The following is a 22,961-nucleotide window of genomic DNA, read 5'->3' as shown; positions in this document are numbered from 1 at the left end:
CTCATTGACATTAGTGCACCAGCCATAGGTCATCGTCTTTCACCCTTAGGAAATTAGTAACATAGTAACATAGTAACATAGTTAGTAAGGCCGAAAAAAGACATTTGTCCATCCAGTTCAGCCTATATTCCATCATAATAAATCCCCAGATCTACGTCCTTCTACAGAACCTAATTGTATGATACAATATTGTTCTGCTCCAGGAAGACATCCAGGCCTCTCTTGAACCCCTCGACTGAGTTCGCCATCACCACCTCCTCAGGCAAGCAATTCCAGATTCTCACTGCCCTAACAGTAAAGAATCCTCTTCTATGTTGGTGGAAAAACCTTCTCTCCTCCAGACGCAAAGAATGCCCCCTTGTGCCCGTCACCTTCCTTGGTATAAACAGATCCTCAGCGAGATATTTGTATTGTCCCCTTATATACTTATACATGGTTATTAGATCGCCCCTCAGTCGTCTTTTTTCTAGACTAAATAATCCTAATTTCGCTAACCTATCTGGGTATTGTAGTTCTCCCATCCCCTTTATTAATTTTGTTGCCCTCCTTTGTACTCTCTCTAGTTCCATTATATCCTTCCTGAGCACCGGTGCCCAAAACTGGACACAGTACTCCATGTGCGGTCTAACTAGGGATTTGTACAGAGGCAGTATAATGCTCTCATCATGTGTATCCAGACCTCTTTTAATGCACCCCATGATCCTGTTTGCCTTGGCAGCTGCTGCCTGGCACTGGCTGCTCCAGGTAAGTTTATCATTAACTAGGATCCCCAAGTCCTTCTCCCTGTCAGATTTACCCAGTGGTTTCCCGTTCAGTGTGTAATGGTGACATTGATTCCTTCTTCCCATGTGTATAACCTTACATTTATCATTGTTAAACCTCATCTGCCACCTTTCAGCCCAAGTTTCCAACTTATCCAGATCCATCTGTAGCAGAATACTATCTTCTCTTGTGTTAACTGCTTTACATAGTTTTGTATCATCTGCAAATATTGATATTTTACTGTGTAAACCTTCTACCAGATAATTAATGAATATGTTGAAGAGAACAGGTCCCAATACTGACCCCTGCGGTACCCCACTGGTCACAGCGACCCAGTTAGAGACTATACCATTTATAACCACCCTCTGCTTTCTATCACTAAGCCAGTTACTAACCCATTTACACACAATTTCCCCCAGACCAAGCATTCTCATTTTGTGTACCAACCTCTTGTGCGGCACGGTATCAAACGCTTTGGAAAAATCGAGATATACCACGTCCAATGACTCACCGTGGTCCAGCCTATAGCTTACCTCTTCATAAAAACTGATTAGATTGGTTTGACAGGAGCGATTTCTCATAAACCCATGCTGATATGGAGTTAAACAGTTATTCTCATTGAGATAATCCAGAATAACATCCCTCAGAAACCCTTCAAATATTTTACCAACAATAGAGGTTAGACTTACTGGCCTATAATTTCCAGGTTCACTTTTAGAGCCCTTTTTGAATATTGGCACCACATTTGCTATGCGCCAATCCTGCGGAACAGACCCTGTCGCTATAGAGTCCCTAAAAATAAGAAATAATGGTTTATCTATTACATTACTTAGTTCTCTTAGTACTCGTGGGTGTATGCCATCCGGACCCGGAGATTTATCTATTTTAATCTTATTTAGCCGGTTTCGCACCTCTTCTTGGGTTAGATTGGTGACCCTTAATATAGGGTTGTCATTGTTTCTTGGGATTTCACCTAGCATTTCATTTTCCACCATGAATACCGTGGAGAAGAAGAAATTGTTATATACTGTATCCCCATAGCAGTAGGCACAAATTATTTCCTGAATTTCTCCTTCTTGCACCTAAGTAGGATTGGACGACTGCTGAATGTGCGCTTCTGCTTCAAGAACAGCTCATATAGTGGGTGTGTATTATTGTTCATTATAGCCCTACACTTCATCTGAATCCTATCTTCCAATACCTCCTCAAAAGAGTCAAGATGGAGGCCAACAGCCACGCTTGCCTTCTTGATAAGTTTGTTGAGCTTATTAGCGTCAGCTACTCGCACACTACTGCCCCAGCAAATGATAGCAAAAAAGATGGTGCTTGCCACAATGGACTGGTAAAACATTTCGAGCATTTTACTGCACACATTGAATGACCTGAGCTTCCGTAGAAAGTACAGTCTGCTCATTCCCTTCTTGTAAACCTTCTTCATATGCAGGGCCGGACAGGGACAAAAAAGCAGCCCTGGCACAAATAAAATTCACCAGCCCACATACGAGTGTCGTAGAATCAAATCGGAAAGCACTGACAGGTTGTGCCGACTTTTTTACTTTATTTGTTACACCAATCAAATGTGTTAAACCACTTTACATATGTAACCTGCAGTGGCTATAGGGGGAATAGACATCAGTTCAACACAATTGGCCTGAAGACTAATATCACACTGCAGAATATGCTAAAAAATACAGCACTAATCACACACATGTAACACACACACTACAGATACTTCACACACAAGTAGCACACACACTACAGATACTTCACACAACACACACACTACAGATACTTCACACACAAGTAACATACACACACTACAGACACTTCACACACAAGTAACATACACACTACAGATATTTCACACAACACACACACTACAGATACTTCACACACAAGTAACATACACACACTACAGACACTTCACACACAAGTAACATACACACACTACAGACACTTCACACACAAGTAAGGCTGGAGTCACACTCGGCGTAAGACAATACGGTCCGTATATCACGGCCGTAATACGCTGAAAAGTCCCCAAAATAGTGGTCCGTAGCTCCTCCGTAGGCAGGGTGTATCAGCGTATTTTGCGCATGGCATCCTCCGTATGTCATCTGTATGGCATCCGTACTGCGTGTTTTTCTCGCAGGCTTGCAAAACCGACATACGGCTATACAAGGGATCCATGTGTAAAAAAAAAAAAACAAACATATATACTGTCTATATATATATGTGTCAGTAGACACAAATATGTATATATATTATTACTTCATACAGCGCTAGATAGCTTTAAAGCCGGTAATTCAATTGCCGGCTTTTGCTATCTCCTTCCTAAACCTGACATGATATGAGACATGGTTTACATACAGTAAACCATCTCATATCACCTTTTTTTTTTGCATATTCCACACTACTAATGTTAGTAGTGTTTATGTGCAAAATTTGGCCATTCTAGCTATTAAATTAAAGGGTTAAATGGCGGAAAAAATTGGCGTGGGCTCCCGCGCAATTTTCTCCGCCAGAGTAGTAAAGCCAGTGACTGAGGGCAGATATTAATAGCCTGGAGATGGTCCATGGTTATTGGCCCCCCCCCCCTGGCTAAAAACACCTGCCCCCAGCCACCCCAGAAAAGGCACATCTGGAATATGCGCCTATTCTGGCACTTGGCCACTCTCTTCCCATTCTCGTGTAGCGGCGGGATATGGGGTAATGAAGGGTTAATGCCACCTTGCTATTGCAAGGTGACATTAAGCCAAATTAATAATGGAGAGGCGTCAATTATGACACCTATCCATTATTAATCCAATACTAGTAAAGGGTTAAAAAAAACACAAACACATTATTAAAAATTATTTTAATGAAATAAAAACAAAGGTTGTTGTAATAATTTATTCTACGCTCAATCCATCTGAAGACCCTCGCTCTGTAACAAAGAAAAAATAATAAACCAACAATATACATACCTTCCGAAGATCTGTAAGGTCCCACGATGTAAATCCATCTGAAGGGGTTAAAATATTTTGCAGCCAGGAGCTCTGTTAATGCAGCGCTGCTCCTGGCTGCAAAACCCCAGGAAATGAAGGTAAAGTAGGTCAATGACCTATATTTACCTTCATTTGCGGTGAGGCGCCCTCTGCTGGTTGTTCCTGGAGCGTGGGAACTTTCCTAGAAAGCTCCCAGGCTCGAGTTCATATGAGGACAGCGGTGAGGCGCCCTCTGTTGGTTGTCCTCATATGAACTTGAAATTTGCTTTGATTAGCAATCAGTTTGCAAGATTTTACAAAAAATGGAACAAATGGGACAAGGCCTTTCCGTCCCCCATTACTTAATTCTCTCACCACCAAATTCTAGGCGCAATACCATTTAATTGTATATTCCGTGCACTATCTAACGGTTCAATCCTTGTTAAATATTTGCTCACATATGATTGGCCTTAATTGGCTTGCAATCTCTTGTTTGTTTATTTGTCTATGCGTTGGTTCGCAGTTGTTTCGTTTAAACCTTATGACCTGGACATTATGTACCCTATAAGTGTATATCACTGTTGCTATAATGTTGCATTGCTATTTTTCCCTATGCCCCTCCCTTCTTCCCCCCCCCCCCCCCCAACCGTCCTATCCCGCCTTTATTCCCTTTTTTGCCTGCTATTTTAAAATCCAAATAAAATCTTTGGAAAAGAAATGTCAGTTTAGGTGGACGACCATGCCTTGGTAGATTTGCAGTAGTGCCATACGCCTTCCATTTTTGAATGATGGATTCAAAAGTGCTCCATGATAAGTTCAAAGCTTTGACTATTTTTTTTATAAACTAATCTTTACTCTTCTCCACAACTTCATCCCTGATCTGTTTGGTGTGCTCCTTGGTTTTCGAGATGCTGCTTGATCCCTAATGTTCTCAAACAAACCTCTGAATCCTTCATAGAACAGCTGTAGTTATACTGAAAATAAATTACACACAAATGGACTCAATTTACTAATTAAGTGACTTCTGGTGGCAATTCTTCACTCATGATATTATTTATTGGTTTCAGACTACAGGGTGAATGGAGGATAGTAGTAAAGATAGGCACTAAAAATAGCTAGTGGTGCTGGCTAGACTGGAGTCAGACCCAGGTACTAAAGCATACGGTACACAGCCGCACTCAGGAGGGTTCCTTCCAAATGTATGTTTATAATTTTGCAAAAAAGTTCACCACATTGATAAATGACAAAGAATGAAAAAATATTTTCCAAGCGATTTCAACGTTTTGACCCAAACCCAGGTCTTTCTAAAATTCGCAATTTGTTTTGCAGTAGAAATATGCTGAAGATGAGCTGGTACCTCGTATAAAGGTACCTTCACACTCAGCGACGCTGCAGCGATACCGACAACGATGTCGATCGCTGCAGCGTCGCTGTTTAGTCCCTGGAGAGCTGTCACACAGACAGCTCTCCAGCGACCAACGATGTTGGTAACCAGGGTAAACATCGGGTTACTAAGCGCAGGGCCGCGCTTAGTAACCCGATGTTTACCCTGGTTACCATCGTAAAAGTAATAAAAACAAACACTACATACTTACCTTTCGCTGTCTGTCCCTGGCGCTGTGCTTTCCTGCACTGACTGTGAGCACAGCGGCCGGAAAGCAGAGCGGTGACATCATCGCTGTGCTTTCCGGCTGGCCGGCGCTCACAGCCAGTGCAGAGAAGCACAGCGCCGGGGACAGACACCGGAAGGTAAGTATGTACTGTTTGTTTTTTTTACTTTTACGCTGGTAACCAGGGTAAACATCGGGTTACTAAGCGCGGCCCTGCGCTTAGTAACCCGATGTTTACCCTGGTTACCAGTGAAGACATCGCTGAATCGGCATCACACACGCCGATCCAGCGATGTCAGCGGGTGATCCAGCGACGAAATAAAGTTCTGGACTTTCTGCAGCGACCAACGACATCACAGCAGGATCCTGATCGCTGCTGCATGTCAAACTGAACGATATCGCTAGCCAGGACGCTGCAACGTCACGGATCGCTAGCGATATCGTTCAGTGTGAAGGTACCTTAAGGCAGTAGGCTTCACATGAAAGGATAAGTACGTAAGTAATACATTGGTGGTAGTGGGCTGCCTCATAGCATCAATGGGGCCTGTGTCATCAGGTCTTAGGGATGGCATCCATGTAGTATAACCTGCGTTCACTGTGAAGGGAGGTTACAACACAATACAAACTTGCGAATTTTAGACAGACCTGGGCAGAGATCGAAACGTTGAAATCGCTTGGAAAATATTTTTTCATTCTTTGTCATTTATCGCTGTGGTGAATTTTTTTTCCAAAATAATAAACATACATTTGGAAGGAACCCTCATGAGTGCGGCTGTATACTATATGTATTAGTACAGGTGGAATGTGACATAAAATCTCAAGAAAATACATTTTGTTTGTGGGAATAATGAGAAAATATAAGGAAATGAATAAGGTATGAATACTTATTCTAGGTACTGTATGTTGCTGAAAAATTATTCATTAACTATTTATGGATTTCTAGTACCGTAATTACCTATATTTAAACTATCTTATTTTACCTAAGAGATGGAGTTTTTTAGATGTTTTTTTCATCAGAACATTTTAATTCATGACATGATTGAACTGAACTGTCCCACAGATCAGAAAATGGTGAAACTGCAGGAAATGTGCCAACATGGAGAATGTGCTAACAGCTGGGTGATATTCACTGACAAGAAGGATTATTATTAATTTTAAATCATTCTGGACTTACAAATTGGGAGAAAATGAACAAATTAGAATTGGCTGCCAGATCTATTTCAATCTTGGACATTCTACAATGGGATAACATTGCTTCATACATATGGCCCATAATGTTTGTAATCCAGATGTTGGCCCGTATTCAAGAACAATATCAATTGCTAATAGAGTTCCAAGCTCGACATGTGATCAAGCGGTGCTTAATCATAGATTTATGCAAATTCATTCTACCCATTCTATAACTTCAGGTGCATTGATATTTTTGTTTTACTTTCTATGATAACCTATAAAGCCATTTATCCAGTGATAAAACAGCACAGTACATAATGGCAACATGGCTATACCTACAAATTAGCAATTACCATATATACTTCAGTACAAGCCGAGATTTTCAGCCCACTTTTTTGGGCTGAAAGTTACCCTCTTGGATTATACTCGAGTCATACCCAGGGGTCGGCAGGGGAGGGGGAGCGGAGCTGTGTAATAATACTCACCTGCTCCTGGCACAGTCCCTGCACGTCCCTGGTTCCCTGGCAGCTTCTTCCTGTAGTGAGCGGTCACATGGTATCGCTCATTACAGTAATGAATATGGACTTCATTCCCATAGGGGTGGAGCTGCATATTCATTACTGTAATGAGCGGTACCGTGTGACCACTCACTACAGGAAGAAGCTGCCGGCGCCAGAGAAAAGACGTGCAGGGACCGCACCAGGAGCCGGTGAGTATAACGCAGTGCGCGATATTCACCTGCTCCCCATTCCACCGTCGGCGCCGCTGCGTCTTCCGCGTCCTCTGCAGTGACGCTCAGGTCAGAGGGTGCGCCCTTTGCTTGAACGTCAGTGCGGACGACAAGGAAGACACAGCGGCGGTCGGAGGTGGAAAGGGGAGCAGGTGAATATAACAAGTGCCGGGGGCCTGTGCGACAAGAGGTGAGTATGTGATTTTTTTTTAATCACAGCAACAGCATATGGGGCAAATATCTGTATGGAGCATCTTATGTTATGGGGCCATGTGCAGCATTATATGGGGCAAATATCTGTATGGGGCATCTTATGGGGCCATGTGCTGCGTCCGCCTCCAACTCAAAAATATTTCACGGATCCGCACATTCCTAAACCAAGAATCTGCAAAAACCCTAGTCCATGCCCTCATCATCTCCCGCCTTGACTACTGTAACCTCCTGCTCTGTGGCCTCCCCTCTAACACTCTTGCACCCCTCCAATCTATTCTAAACTCTGCTGCCCGACTAATCCACCTATCCCCCCGCTATTCCCCGGCCTCTCCCCTCTGTCAATCCCTGCACTGGCTCCCCATCACCCAGAGACTCCAGTACAAAAGCCTAACCATGACATATAAAGCCATCCACAACCTGTCTCCTCCATACATCTGTGACCTCGTCTCCCGGTACTTTCCTGCACGCAACCTCCGATCCTCACAAGATCTCCTTCTCTACTCCCCTATTATCTCCTCTTCCCACAATCGCATACAAGATTTCTCTCGTGCATCCCCCCTACTCTGGAATGCTCTACCACAACATATCAGACTCTCGCCTACCATCGAAACCTTCAAAAAGAACCTGAAGACCCACCTCTTCCGACAAGCCTACAACCTGCAGTAACCACCGATTGACCAAACCGCTGCACGGCCAGCTCTACCCTCACCTACTGTATCCTCACCCATCCCTTGCAGATTGTGAGCCCTCGCGGGGAGGGTCCTCTCTCCTCCTGTACCAGTTGTGACTTGTATTTTTCAAGATTATTGTACTTGTTTTATTATGTATACCCCTCCTCACATGTAAAGCGCCATGGAATAAATGGCGCTATAATAATAAATAATAATAATAATAATAATATATGGGGCAAATATCTATATGGGGCCATGTGCAGCATTGTATGGGGCAAAGATCTGTATGGAGCATCTTATGGGGCCATGTGCAGCATTATATGGGGCAATTATATGTATGGAGCATCTTATGGGACCATGTGCAGCATTATATGGGGCAAATATCTGTATGGAGCCATGTGCAGCATTATATGGGGCAAATATCTCTATGGAGCATTTTATGGGGCCATGTGCAGCGTTATTATTATTATTATTATTATTTATTTATATAGCACCATTGATTCCATGGTGCTTTACATACAAGTTACAGATATCACTTACAGTAAACAAACTAACAATGACAGACTGATACAGAAGGGCGAGGACCCTGCCCTTGCGGGCTTACATTCTACAGGATTATGGGGAAGGAGACAGTAGGTTGAGGGTTGCAGGTGCTCCGGTGTTGGTGAGGCGGTAGCTCCGGTGTTGGTGAGGCGGTAGCTTCGGTAGTGATGAGGAGGCAGCGGGGTCAGTGCACGCTGTGGGCTTTCCTGAAGAGATGGGTTTTCAGGTTCCGTCTGAAGGATCCGAATGTGGATGATAGTCGGACGTGTTGGGGCAAAGAATTCCAGAGGATGGGGTATATTCGAGAGAAGTCTTGGAGGCGATTGGATGAGGAGCGAATAAGTGTGGAGGAGAGAAGGAGGTCTTGGGAGGACCGGAGATCACGTGAGGGAAGATATCGGGAGATTAGTTCAGAGATATATGGAGGAGGCACAATTATCTTTTTCTCCCCTGAGAAAGCGGAAGACGCAAAACGTACGTCGGGACGTGTGTGATACTAAGGACGGGCTCACCACATGGGTATGTGTCAGGCATTCTATATGTGTTAAACTGGACTGGGAACTTGGCACTATGCACTTTAGGTCTATGTAGACTAGGGCTTATATATTTGGATGCCCATATGCTATGACACAGACTATACGATCCCAGAAGCCTGTATACTATTTCCTGTATCACTTTTTTGTGCTATGTACTTGGGTACTCATCCTTTCCTCTTAATGAATACGACATTTTGATATTTTCTGTGTTTTTAATAATAAAATTTGTAAATTTTTCTAAACACTTTTTGTGAGAGTGGTGTGTTTGGGTACTTGGTACCCGGTTGTTAGATATATGGAGGAGACAGGTTGTGGATGGCTTTGTAGGTCAGTATTAGTAATTTGAACTGGATACGCTTAGGGAATGGGAGCCAGTGAAGAGATTTGCAGAGGGGGGAAGCAGAGGAGAAGTGAGTAGAGAGATGAATTAGTCGGGCAGCAGAGTTAAGAATGGACTGGAGAGGTGCAAGGCTGTTAGCAGGGAGGCCGCAGAAAAGGATGTTGCAGTAGTCAAGGCGGGAGATGATGAGGGCATGCACAAGCATTTTAGTAGATTGATGGTTGAGGAAAGGACGGATTCTGGAGATATTTTTGAGCTGGAGGCGACAGGAGGTGGAAAGAGCTTGGATGTTTGAAGGACAGGGCAGAGTCGAAGGTTACTCCGAGGCAGCGGATATGGGGCAAATATCTGTATGGGGCCATGTGCAGCATTATATGGGGCAAATATCTGTATGAAGCATCTTATGGGGCCATGTGCAGCATTATATGGGGCAAATATCTGTATGGGGCCATGTGCAGCATTATATGGGGCAAATATCTCTATGGAACATCTTATGGGGCTATGTGCAGCATTTTATGGGGCAAATATCTGTATGGGGCCATGTGCAGCATTATATAGGGCAAATATCTGTATGGGGCCATGTGCAGCATTATATAGGGCAAATATCTCTATGGAGCATCTTATGGGGCCATGTGCAGCATTATATGGGGCAAATATCTGTATGGAGCATCTTATGGGGCCATAATCCACATTTGTGGAGCATTATACGGGGTAAATATGTCTATGGAGCATCTTATGGGGTCATAATCAACATTTGTGCAGCATTATATGGGGCATATTTTAATATGGAGCATCTTATGAAGCCCATCATAAACTGTATGGAGCATTATATGGGGCTCCTGATTCAATATGGATATTCAAAAACACAAACTACTGATGCCTCAATTAGTTTTTCTTTTATTGGAATCTATTTTTATTTTTGAAATTTACCAGTAGCTGCTGCATTTTCCACCCTAGGCTTATACTCGAGTAATTAAGTGTAATTTTTGTGTTGCAAAATTAGGGGGGTCAGCTAATACTCGGGTCGGCTTATACTCGAGTATATATGGTATGTTTAGATGCCTTGCACAATTTCTACATGTCATTTTTAAACTTGCTTTATTAATGTAGAAAACAAGACAAAGTTTACAGAGCGTAAAAAATAAAGCGCATAAAACAATGTTGCAATGACAAAAAATTACAAAAATCTACTGTACTGTCCCAAAAGAAAAATGGGAAGTTGCCAATACATATGAGTAGTGATGAGCGAGCACTAAAATGCTCGGGAGTTTGTTGCTCGGGTCGAACAATTTGTAATAATTGGGTACTCGGACAGAACAATGAGCCCAATGTAAGTCTATGGGAGACCCGAGCATTTTTACCGCGATCCCCCCGAAGATCCTTTTAAGGTCTAAAAACGTCTGAAAATGAAGGAAACAGTGCTTAAAAGACATGGGAACATCATGGCAAATGTCCCTGGAAGCATTTCTGACTCCAAGGTCACAGCTGTGAACAATATTGTCAGAGTTTCACGCCATTTTAACAGGCGCACCAAAAAACATTTAAAAACGAAACCAAAATGGATTTAGCTGGGAAATATGTTAAGGAAAATCCTTTCCAGGGTAATGACTTGTATATAAGGTAAAATAACTAACCCCAAACAAAAATGTTCCTCCACCTATGTTCACACGCAGCGTTTTGGATGCGTCTTTCAACTTTAGCATTGCTTTCAACCAATACAAATGCATCCACTGGGAAATGTCATTGTAACATTTAACAGCCCTAGCTGGCCATGTGGTGTGTGACACATAAGGAGACACATGTTGTTTCATTTATGAAGGAGGGACTCTTAAAGTTATAGAGCCTATTTTTAGAGGGGCATCAAGTGGCTTTAATCTTCTTAAAGGGCCATTAAACAGTGGGTCTCCTATACTGTCATTGCCTATGCAGTGAGTGGCGGCTGTTATGACCTGGTGGTTAGGAGCACCCGACCTGATAGTTAAACTCATACAGGACGAGCTCTGGGATGTGGGAGCTCTGCTGACCGCAAGCCCTAATCCTGTCACACACACTAAAAATAGCCGTGGAGCGCTCCTGACGCTCCCTAGGCGCCTCGACACAGCCTAAGAGCTAGCTAGCCCTAGAGAAGAAAATAAAGCCTACCTTGCCTCAGAGAAATTCCCCAAAGGAATAGGCAGCCCCCCACATGTAATGACTGTGAGTAAAGATGAAAGTCACAAACGCAGAAATGAAATAGGTTTCAGCAAAGGGAGGCACAACTTACTAAATAGACAGAGGATAGGAAAGGAATCTTTGCGGTCAGCACAAAAACCTACAAAAGACCACGCAGAGTGTGCAAAAGCATCCTCCGCACCGACTCACGGTGCAGGGGTGCCACCCTGCATCCCAGAGCTTCCAGCTAGCAAGACAAAATCAAGATAACCAGCTGGACAAAGAAACAAGAACAATAATAACAATCAGGAACTTAGCTTCAGCAGGAGAAGACAGGACACCAGACAGATCCAGGAGCGAACTGAACCAATGCTAAAACATTGACAGCTGGCATGGAGAAACGATCTGAGTGGAGTTAAATAGAGAAGCCAACCAAAGGATAAACCACGTCACCTGTGTAAGGAACCTCAGAAGCAGCAGCTCCACTCACAGCCACCAGAGGGAGCCCACGGACCGAACTCACCGAAGTACCATTCACGACCACAGGAGGGAGCTTGACAACAGAATTCACAACAGGCGGTGCTGCCCAAAATTAGGATGCACCCCAATACCTCTTTCACGAGACGTACAGGAGGGCCTTCTGAAAAAATGTTGCATTGAATGCAAGGCCTGGCCTGCCCCAAACATGCAGCCCAATAACCGTTTCAGCAGACGTACTTGAGGACCTCATGAAAAAATTGTTCCCATTAGAAGAAAGTGTGTCTCCCATACTGTTTGCTTATGCATTGAATGCAAGGCCTGGCCTGCCCCAAAGTTACATGCACACCAATAACCCTTTCGGCAAACGTACTTGAGGGCCTCATGATAAAATTGTTCCCATTAGAAGAATGTGTGTCACCCATGCTGTTTGCTTATGCATTGAATGCAAGGCCTGGACCAATGTTACATGCACCCCAAAAACCATTTCAGCAGACGTACCTGAGGGCCTCATGACACAATTGACCCCATTAGAGGAAAGCGTGTCTCCCATACTGTTTGCTTATGCAGTGAATGCAAGGCCTGGCCTGCCCCAAAGTTACATGCACCCCAATAACCCTTTCAGCAGACGTACTTGAGGGCATCATGAAAAAATTGTTCCCATTAGAAGAATGTGTGTCACCCATGCTGTTTGCTTATGCATTGAATGCAAGGCCTGGACCAATGTTACATGCACCCCAAAAACCATTTCAGCAGACGTACCTGAGGGCCTCATGACACAATTGACCCCATTAGAGGAAAGCGTGTCTCCCATACTGTTTGCTTATGCAGTGAATGCAAGGCCTGGCCTGCCCCAAAGTTACATGCACCCCAATAACCCTTTCAGCAGACATACTTGAGGGCATCATGAACAAAATTGTCCCCATTAGAAGAAAGTGTGTCTCCCATACTGTTTGCTTATGCATTGAATGCAAGGCCTGGCCTTCCCCAAAGTTACATGCATTCCAATAACCATTTCAGCAGACATATGTGAGGGCCTCATAAAAAAATTGTCCCTCTTAGAAGAAAGTGTGTCTCCCATATTGTTTGCTTATGCGCTGAATGCAAAGAATGTCCCGCACCAATGTTACATGCACCCCAATAACCCTTTCGGCAAACGTACTTGAGGGCCTCATGAAAAAATTGTTCCCATTAGAAGAAAGTGTGTCTCCTATACTGTTTGCTTATGCATTGAATGCAAGGCCTGGCCTGCCCCAAAGTTACATGCACACCAATAACCATTTCAGCAGACATATGTGAGGGCCTCATAAAAAAATTGTCCCTCTTAGAAGAAAGTGTGTCTCCCATATTGTTTGCTTATGCGCTGAATGCAAAGAATGTCCCGCACCAATGTTACATGCACCCCAATAACCCTTTCGGCAAACGTACTTGAGGGCCTCATGATAAAATTGTTCCCATTAGAAGAATGTGTGTCACCCATGCTGTTTGCTTATGCATTGAATGCAAGGCCTGGACCAATGTTACATGCACCCCAAAAACCATTTCAGCAGACGTACCTGAGGGCCTCATGACACAATTGACCCCATTAGAGGAAAGCGTGTCTCCCATACTGTTTGCTTATGCAGTGAATGCAAGGCCTGGCCTGCCCCAAAGTTACATGCACCCCAATAACCCTTTCAGCAGACGTACTTGAGGGCATCATGAAAAAATTGTTCCCATTAGAAGAAAGTGTGTCTCCCATACTGTTTGCTTATGCATGGAAAGCAAGGCCTGGCCTTCCCCAAAGTTACATGCACCCCAATAATCGTTTCAGCAGATGTACTTCAGGGCCTCATGACAAAATTATTCCTATTAGAAGAAAGTGTGTCTCCCATACTGTTTGTTTATGCATTGAATGCAAGCCCTGCCCTGCACCAAAGTTACATGCACCCCAATAACCCCTTCATCAGAAGTACTTGAGGGCATCATGACACACTTGTTCTTATTAGAAGAAACTATGTCACTCATACTGTTTGCTTATGCATTGAATGCAAGGCCTGCCCTGCACCAATGTTACATGCACCCCAATAACTGTTTCAGCAGACGTACTTGAGGGTCTTAGGACAAAATTTTTCCCATTAGAAAAAAGTGTGTCTGCCATATTGTTTGCTTATGCAGTGAGTGCAAGGCCTGGCCTGCACCAATGTTACATGCACTCCAATAACCCTTTGAAACCACATACTGGAAGGCCGCATGAAACAAAAGTTCCCATTATTTTTTTTTTATTACTATAAATTTTGTCCATGAAGGGAAAGTGCAAAGCCTGGCCGTAATTTGCATGTACCCCAATCCCCCTTGGAAGAAACGTGGAGGAGGGTCTCATAAAATATTTTTCACAATACAAAGGAGCGCTTCGCCTATGCTTGGAATGCCCATACACTAAGTGTATGGGCTGACAAACATTTCCCCATGGGGTAGATTTTTTTAGAAAATTTGTTTACGGCCATCATACACCCTTGCAAAAAACTAGAGTGGCTGTAGCATCATGGAATACATTCACCCTCGTGTTCTAGCGGTGGTGTCTGAAGAGACGTGGAGGATGTCTTCCTATGAATGTTTTCCCAATTTAAAGGAGCTGGTCTCCTATACTTTTAATGCCCATACACTAAGTGTAAGGGCTGACAAACATTTCCCCCTGGAGGGTCTACTTTTTTTTTTTTTTTTAAATTCTTTATGGGCATCAGAAACACCCTTGACAAAAATTAGAGTGACTGTTGCATCACGGAGGGAGATGTGGAGGATGTCCTCCTAAGAATGTTTTCCCAATTTAAAGAAGCGGGTCTCTTATCCTTGGAATGCCTATACACTAAGTGCATTGGCTGACAAACATTTCCCCATGGGGGTACATTTTAAAAAAAATTTGTATGGGCCTCATAGGCACCCTTGAAAAAAAAAGACTGGCTGTAGCATCACAGCACACGTTCACCCTGGCTTTCTAGTTGTGGTGGATGATGAGGATGAGGAGGACACAAAATAGCCAAAATCAGGAAGCGTATACCCCTGTGTGGGTGTGAAGAGGTGCATGGGAATAGCCCTTCCAAAAAGACACTGTATTGGATGTTATGTTTCACTGTCATTTGGTGGTGTAGAAAAGTCTTGCCCAATCCAGCCCTTGTTCATTTTTATAAGAGTCAGCCTGTCTGCATTTTCATTTGACAGGCAAATGCGCTTATATGTTATAATTCCACCAGCTGCAATAAAAACTCACTCTGACAAAACGCTAGCGGCAGGGCAGGCCAGGACCTCCAAAGCATAGAGAGCCAGCTCATGCCACGTGTCCAGCTTGGATACCCAATTGAAAGGCACAGCAAAATCACGGAGGACGTTGGTACGGTCAGCCAGGTACTCCCTCACCATCTTCCCAAACATTCCATTCCTTGTGACATTACCCTGCGCCTCTGGGCCAGGGCGATGGGAGGGGCTGAGAAAACTGTCGCAGAACTTTGCCAGTGTTGCCCTGAAACTGCTGAATTGGAGTTGTGTCTCTCTTGCCTCTACTACTTGGTTGTGCAACGCACTGTGACGTCTGCTGCCAGTGTTTTCAGATGGGAATTTTTTAAATAATTCCGCAACAACAATGACCCTCTGGTGCTGCACCATTTTAGTACACCTGTCTGCCTCGAATAAGAAATTGAAAGTTCTCCTTGTAGCATGTGTCTAAAAGAGTCACTACCCAGTAATGACTGTCACCCAAAATATTTACAATACGAGGATCATGGGAAAGGCACCGCAACAAAGTCAGCCATGCGTACCAGACTGACAACAGGAAAGTCTTCCGTGTCCTCAACAACAGGATGAAAAACCAAGGTGTCCTCCTCTTCTTCCCTGTCCTCAGGCCATTCACGCTGAACAGACGGTATGACAGTTGGGCTTGTAGTACCATCTACACCACATGAAAGTAGCTCCTATTCTTCCTCCTCCTCCTCTTCCTCACTGTCAAACAATCCATATTGGGATGACATGAGGCTGGGCTGTGTGCAATCACCTTGCATGGTTCCTTGCTCCATGTCCTCATGCTCCGCCTGCAATGCATCCTCTTTCATTGTGAGCAGAGAGCTTTTCAGAATGCAGAGAAGTGGGATGATGAAGCTAATTATGGTGTCATCGCTGCTCACCATCTTGATGGATTCCTCAAAGTTTTGCAGGATAGTACAGATGTCTAACATCCATGTCCACTCCTGAGGTCTTATGTGTGGAGTCTGAACTGAATAACGACAGCCTTGTTGATGCTAGTAGTCAACAACTGCCCTCTTCTGCTCACAAATCCTTGCCAACATATGCAGTGTAGAGTTCCAACGCGTGGGAACATCACACACCAGTCGGTGAGCTGAAGCTGCAAATGCTGCTAAAGCACGGCAAGGGTGTCTGAAACTGTGGCTGAAGCTGTTGGCGTACTTTCATAAGCAGATCTGGCAGCTCTGGGTAGGTTTTGAGAAAATGCTGAACCACGAGGTTAAGCACATAGGTCAGCCAAGGCATGTGTGTCAGCTCGCCTCGCCTCAGAGCTGCCACCAGGTTCTGGCCATTGTCACACATGACCATGCCAGGCTGTAGGTTCAGCGGTGTCAGCCACAGATCTGACTGCTCTTTCAGAGTTGTCCACAACACCTCAGCATTGTGCGGTTTGTCACCTAAGCAAATTAGCTTCAGCATAGCCTCTTGGCACTTGGATGAGGCAGTGCTGCAGTCTTCCAGATTGTGACTGATGTGCTACTTTTGGAGATGGAGGCTGAAGAGGAGGTGGAAGAGAAGATGTAGGAGCTGTAGACTGTGGGGGCAACCCAGGTTGATGTAGAGCCCACAATCCTCAGGGTTGGGAGGACGTGCACCATCCCAAGGTGTGACTGCATCCCGGCTTCCACTAGGCTAACCCAGTGTGCCATCAGCGAGATGTACCGTCCCTGCCCACAAGCACTTGTCCACGTGTCCGTGGTTAGGTGGACTTTCCCAGTATCAGCATTGTTGAGGGCACGGCTAATGTTGTGGGACACGTGCTTGTATAATGCCGAGATGGCACACCTGGAGAAAGAGTGGTGGCTGGAGATCGAATACCTTAGGACAGCCGCAGCCATCAGGTTGTGGAAAGCTTCCATCTCCAGGAGACTAAAAGGCAACATTTTGAGCGCAAGCAGATGAGAAACTTGTGAATTTAGTACTGTGGCCTGTGGGGCGTTGGAGGCGTACTTCCGCTTGCATTGCAATGACTGTGGTATGGACAACTGAAGGCTGCGCTGGGACAAGGACATGGACGTGCTCGATGATGGTGCCAGTTTAGTCTGGGTAATGGCAGGTGCAGGGCAGGAGGCATCTTCACATGCACCAAGGACAGGGGATTGGCTTTCAAACACAACAGTGGAAGAAGGAGTGGTGTTACCCACAGACACTGTTCCTGGTGCCTGTGGTTCGGCCCACAAAGTCTGGTGCTTTGCTGCCATGTGCCTGGTCAGGCTGTTAGTTTTGCTACCCCTGCTGATGTGGGCATAGCAGGTGTTGCAAATGACCTGTTTGGGGTTATCGGCATAGCCTTTAAAAAAAACACAGACTCGGGAAGATCTTACAGTTGGACTGGCAACTTCCGTCATGTTGGTATTGCGTGGAACGGTTTCCCGTCTTCTGTCTGTGGACAATACATTGCTTCTTCCTGCCTGTTGGGGTGCTATACCTCCTTCCCATGTATGGTGCTGTCCTCACTCTGCATGTCCACCTGCCAAGTTGGGTCAGTTACTATATCATCCACCACCTCATCTTCCACATCCACACCCTGGTCCTCTTCCTGACTTTCTGGCAATTGTGTCTCATCATTGTCTACCTCTTGTAACACTTTCCCACCGTCGCCTTTGTGTGACCGTGGCTGCTCAAATATTTGGGCATCGCTACATGGAATCTCATCTTGCCCTGCTTCAAGTAACTGGGTGAGAGGCCCAAATCTATAAATGGAAAAGTGAACAGCTCTTCGGATTGTCCAAGTGTGGGATCAGTTGTCTCCGGACACACGGCATGGTGGGAGGAAGGAGGATCAGGGTGAGTAAAATGCGGTCCAGACTCACGGCTAATCAGACTTGACCGTGTGGAAGACGTGGTGGTGGTGGCAAAGTGACTGGAAGCATTATTCGCTATCCAACCAACAACCTTTTGACACTGCTCTGAGTTCAATTGTGGTGGGCTGCGGTCTCTTAGTAATTAGGACAGGAAGGTCGAGCGAGAAGATGTGGGTGTTTGTTGTGGTCCAATTTTAGCTTGCCCACGGCCTCAGCCTCTGCATGCACCATCAGCATCATGTCCACTTCCCAGTCCTTTGCCACGCACCTTGCCCATTTTAAATGGACTAGAATATTTTCCACGTTCACTAAAAATGGCTGAATTTGCAGCAAACCTATATGTGATCAGTGTGCGTAAAAACCACATTTTAATATATCTGGACTGTAGGTAAAAAAAATTTTTTACCAATCTGTTGTTAATAACTAGGGTAAGACACAGCAAAAGCAGTTGAATGGAGCCCTCAAATGCCACAACTCTTAGCCCACAGATAGAAGAGGCATTTGACAGAGATACCACACTGTTCAATATGTGGCCTGTATTTTTTTTTTTTACAGAAAAATACTGTATAGAACTAGGGTAACACACCACAAAAACGATGAATGTAGGCCTGAAATGCCCAAGTTTGTAGCCCACAGATAGATCAGGCGTCTGACAGAGGTACCACACTGTTCAATATGTGGCATGTATTTTGGTTTTTTTACAGAAAAATACTGTACAGAATTAGGGTAAGACACAGCAAAAAGTTGAATGGAGCCCACACATGGCACAATTTTTAGCCCACAGATGGAAGAGGCATTTGACAGAGATACCACACTGATCAATATGTGGCCTGTTTTTTTTTTTTTTGCTACAATCATTTTGTCAATAAGTAGGCTATGACACAACAAAAAAAAATTCTATGGAGGCCTGAAATGGTACAATTTGTAGCGTAATGATATGCGATCCGTGTTGCGGACAAAACACAGTGTTAAATATCTGAACTGTAGCTAAACATTTTTTTGGCAGCTAAATATTTTTTTGGCAGCAAAATTGTGTCAACAAATTGTATAAGACTCCAAAAAATACTACAGCACTACAAAAAATGCCATAATTTTCTGCACACTCAGATGTGATGGCTGGGACGGGCAAACCCATTTTAAAATAGCTGGATTTTCATGCTGTACTATGAAAAGGATCTGGCTGTAGTCTGCAGTGTCAGCAAGCAAATGGAGAAAAAAGGGGGGCTCTGGATTGCTTTGGAATAAAATAATCAGTATTAAGATGCAAAAAAAAAATATTCCTAGCCACTGATACCTGGGGCTAAGTATATAGGTCGATATATGTAATAGGCAGCAGCAACAGAAAGTAATGAAATTGACCCTCTTGATGTCTGCAATGATATCTATATACCCACATACAGTGCCTGCATGCCTTGCACTGATATGTATAGAGCCACATACACTCCCCTGCCTACCTAGCACTGCAATCTATATACTCTGTAATTAGTCCTTATAAGGACTGTTGGTTTAGCTGGATTTGTGTAAAATATGCTGGTATACCCACACTCACGGATAAACGTCCAAACCTGACCCAATCTAGGCAGCACCTCTCCCTACACTGTCTGAATCAGGAGCTGAATGCGATGAGCAGGGCGGTGCCAGGTCTCTTATAGACCAGATGACGATGTGCAGCCAGCCAATCACTGTAAGGCCACAACCAAGATGGCTACGGCATTACAGTGTGTGGCAGACAAACGCTGCATGTTGATTGGCTCTCTAAAGAGCGCCAAACATGCAGGGCGGGGACCTGAGCTCCCGCCGAGCAAACCCGGAAATGCTCGGTGCTCGCAGAGTACTGCGAGTACAGAGATGCTCAGGCGAGTAATGAGCATTACCGAGTATGCTCGCTCATCACTAAGGCTAGTTTCACATTTGTGTTTAAATCCGCAGCGTTTAAAACGCATCCGCAAGTGGTGGAAAAAATGCATATAAACGCGTACAAACATGGCGTTTTTTAGACGCATGCGGTGTCGCATGCGGTTAAAAAAACACCGCGTTGTACGCGTTTATATGTGTTTTTTCCTGCGTTTGCGTTTTTGGTACACATGATGAGAAATTTCACAAGAGAAAAATCAAGATAACCAGACACTGCCAATGGGACTACAGAGGGCTTGTATTATGACGAAACGCGGAACGGTATAAATGGCCCCCCAAAAGAAATTCACGAATAGCTGGTTTTTGTTCATTCTGCTTCACAAAAATCGGAATAAAAAGCGATCAAAAATGTCACGTGCCCGAAAATGTTACCAATAAAAATGTCAACTCATCCCGTAAAAAACAAGACCTCACATGACTCTGTGGACCAAAATATGGAAAAATTGTAGCTCTCAAAATGTGGTAACGCAAAAAATATTTTTTGGAATAAAAAGCGTCTTTTAGTGTGTGACAGCTGCCAATCATAAAAATCCACTAGAAAACCCCCTATAAATAGAAATTAAACCCCCTTCATCAACTCCTTAGTTAGGGAAAAATTAAAAAATTAAAAAAATGTATTTATTTCCATTTTCCCATTAGGGTTAGGGCTAGGGTTAAGGTTAGGGTTAGGGCTAGGATTAGGGCTAGGGTTAGGGCTAGGGTTAGGGTTTGGATCCCTTTATCACCTTGATGATGGGGGTGGCTTATCAGTGTCTAGACTTGTTTTTCTCTATTGAAACGCATGCGTTCAAAAACGCAACCAAACGCATGTGCTTAAAAACACATGCGTTTACATAGACAGCAATGCGTTTTTTTGTCGCAATCCTTGCGCAATCGACTGCATGCGTTTCCTGGCGGCAAATATACGCCTCTAGAAATTACTACATGTTGCATTTCCGCGCCAAGCCGCAAACGACAAAAAAACGCATGCGTCGTCAAACGCGGCAAAACGCAAGAAAACAAAAACGCATGCGTTTAAATATTAATGTTAAATATAGGAAAACAAAACACATGCATTTATATGCGGTACAAACGCTGCGGCAACAACCGCAAATGTGAAACCAGCCTAATAAGGACATCTTGATCTTTACAATACTGAGCTAGTTGCATTGTAGAATACTGTTTTTTTAGTAATCCTTTTTAAGAGGGCATTGCATGTTTAACTCACATTAAATAGTTTGCAACCTTCATGATGTTTTCACTCAAAAAAAAATCACCAAACTTGAATTGATCCTCCAGCATGTCTGACTGATGGTTGTAGTTGAGGAAAACTGTACTTTGATCCAGCAGTTAAAACTCTTAATTACTGGTGATATATTAAATATTCAAGAAAGTAGCAAAGATAGCCATATAGCGCTCCTTATAGCACTCTAGTTCCTTGTTTACGTGTCTCTGATCACAATGATTCTTAGTCATAACCTGATGCTTGTCTCCAACACAAGCCTACTGAGATTTATTCAATTGTTAGCTGAAGAAATTTCTGCACAAAAATCTGCCCCGTGTGAACCCACTCTCAGAGGTGTAATTTAAGTGATCTAGTACAATTTGTTTTCTTTTTTTGTCTATCACCTTTTTTTAGTTATGACTTGCATACAAGTTCACTTCTTTCAGACCTGCAGTGTTCAGCTGTCAGCACATTCGGGTAGAAAAAAAAACTGATGTGTCTGAAAAAAGAAAAGCAGTTCTAATGGCTGTAAGAGCCTTATTTTTATATCTTTTAATGTTTTTTCTTGCTTCAGTTGCTACTGTTGTCACCTGCTACTGTTAAACGTTAGAGGCTTTGTCTAAAATTTTCTTTAAATGTTTATTGTTTTTTTTGTCTGACAATGAAAAACAAAAAGCTTTTTGGTTTCTGTTGCTTTGAGTAGAAATTACATAAACATTTGCAGTGCTATAAATAAAAAATGTAAATGTGAACACATATATATCTGTATGTATATATACATATGTATATCTATGAAAAGAAACTGCCTTCTCACCCCAATGGGGGTGATCTTTGTTGTCCTTTCTCATTCTCGGGTCCTCTACCAGAGACCTGGGAGTTTATGGGTTATGTGCAGGAACTTAGTTGTTCCCAGCATTGAGTTTTTCTGGACTGAGAGAGTTCAGATGTTGCTCCTGGGATCTTTGGTAGCAATTTTCACAACTTAGGGGTCACTGCTCCAAGTGCGCCTATCAGCACTGGAATCACTGTTGCCTTCACCTTCCACATCTTCTTCAGTTCTCCTTTCAGGCTCTGGTATTTTTCCAGCTTCTCATATTCCTTCTTTCTGTTGTTGCTGTCACTTGGCACTGCCACATCTATTATCATTGCTGTCTTCTGATCCTTGTCTGCTATCATAATGTCTGGTTGGTTAGCGAACACCTGCTTATCCATCTGGATCTTGAAGTCCCACAGAATTTTAGCCCTTTTATTCTCCATCACTTTCTCTAGGGTCTCTCACCTGGACTTAGCCCATATGCTATGCAGATGTTCTGCATATAATTCCCGCTACTTGGTTGTGGCGTTCGGTATACGCTATTCCTGTTTGCATTTTGCACCCTGCCACTATGTGTTGGACTGTTTCTGGGATTTCTTTGCATAGTCTGCACCTTTGGTCTTGTCTTGTGTGGTAGATTCCTGCTTCTATGTATCTGGTACTTAGTGCTTGCTCTTGTGCCGCTATTAGTGCCTCTCTGCTGTCTCGGAATCCAGCTATCTCTAGCGATTGGTAAGATTTGTCCATGTCAGCCACCTCCATTAGCTGTCGATGGTACATCCC

This window comes from Ranitomeya imitator, chromosome 1, assembly GCF_032444005.1.
Source record: "Ranitomeya imitator isolate aRanImi1 chromosome 1, aRanImi1.pri, whole genome shotgun sequence".
NCBI classification, from domain to species: Eukaryota; Metazoa; Chordata; class Amphibia; order Anura; family Dendrobatidae; genus Ranitomeya; species Ranitomeya imitator.
This window is presented reverse-complemented; position numbering follows the sequence as displayed.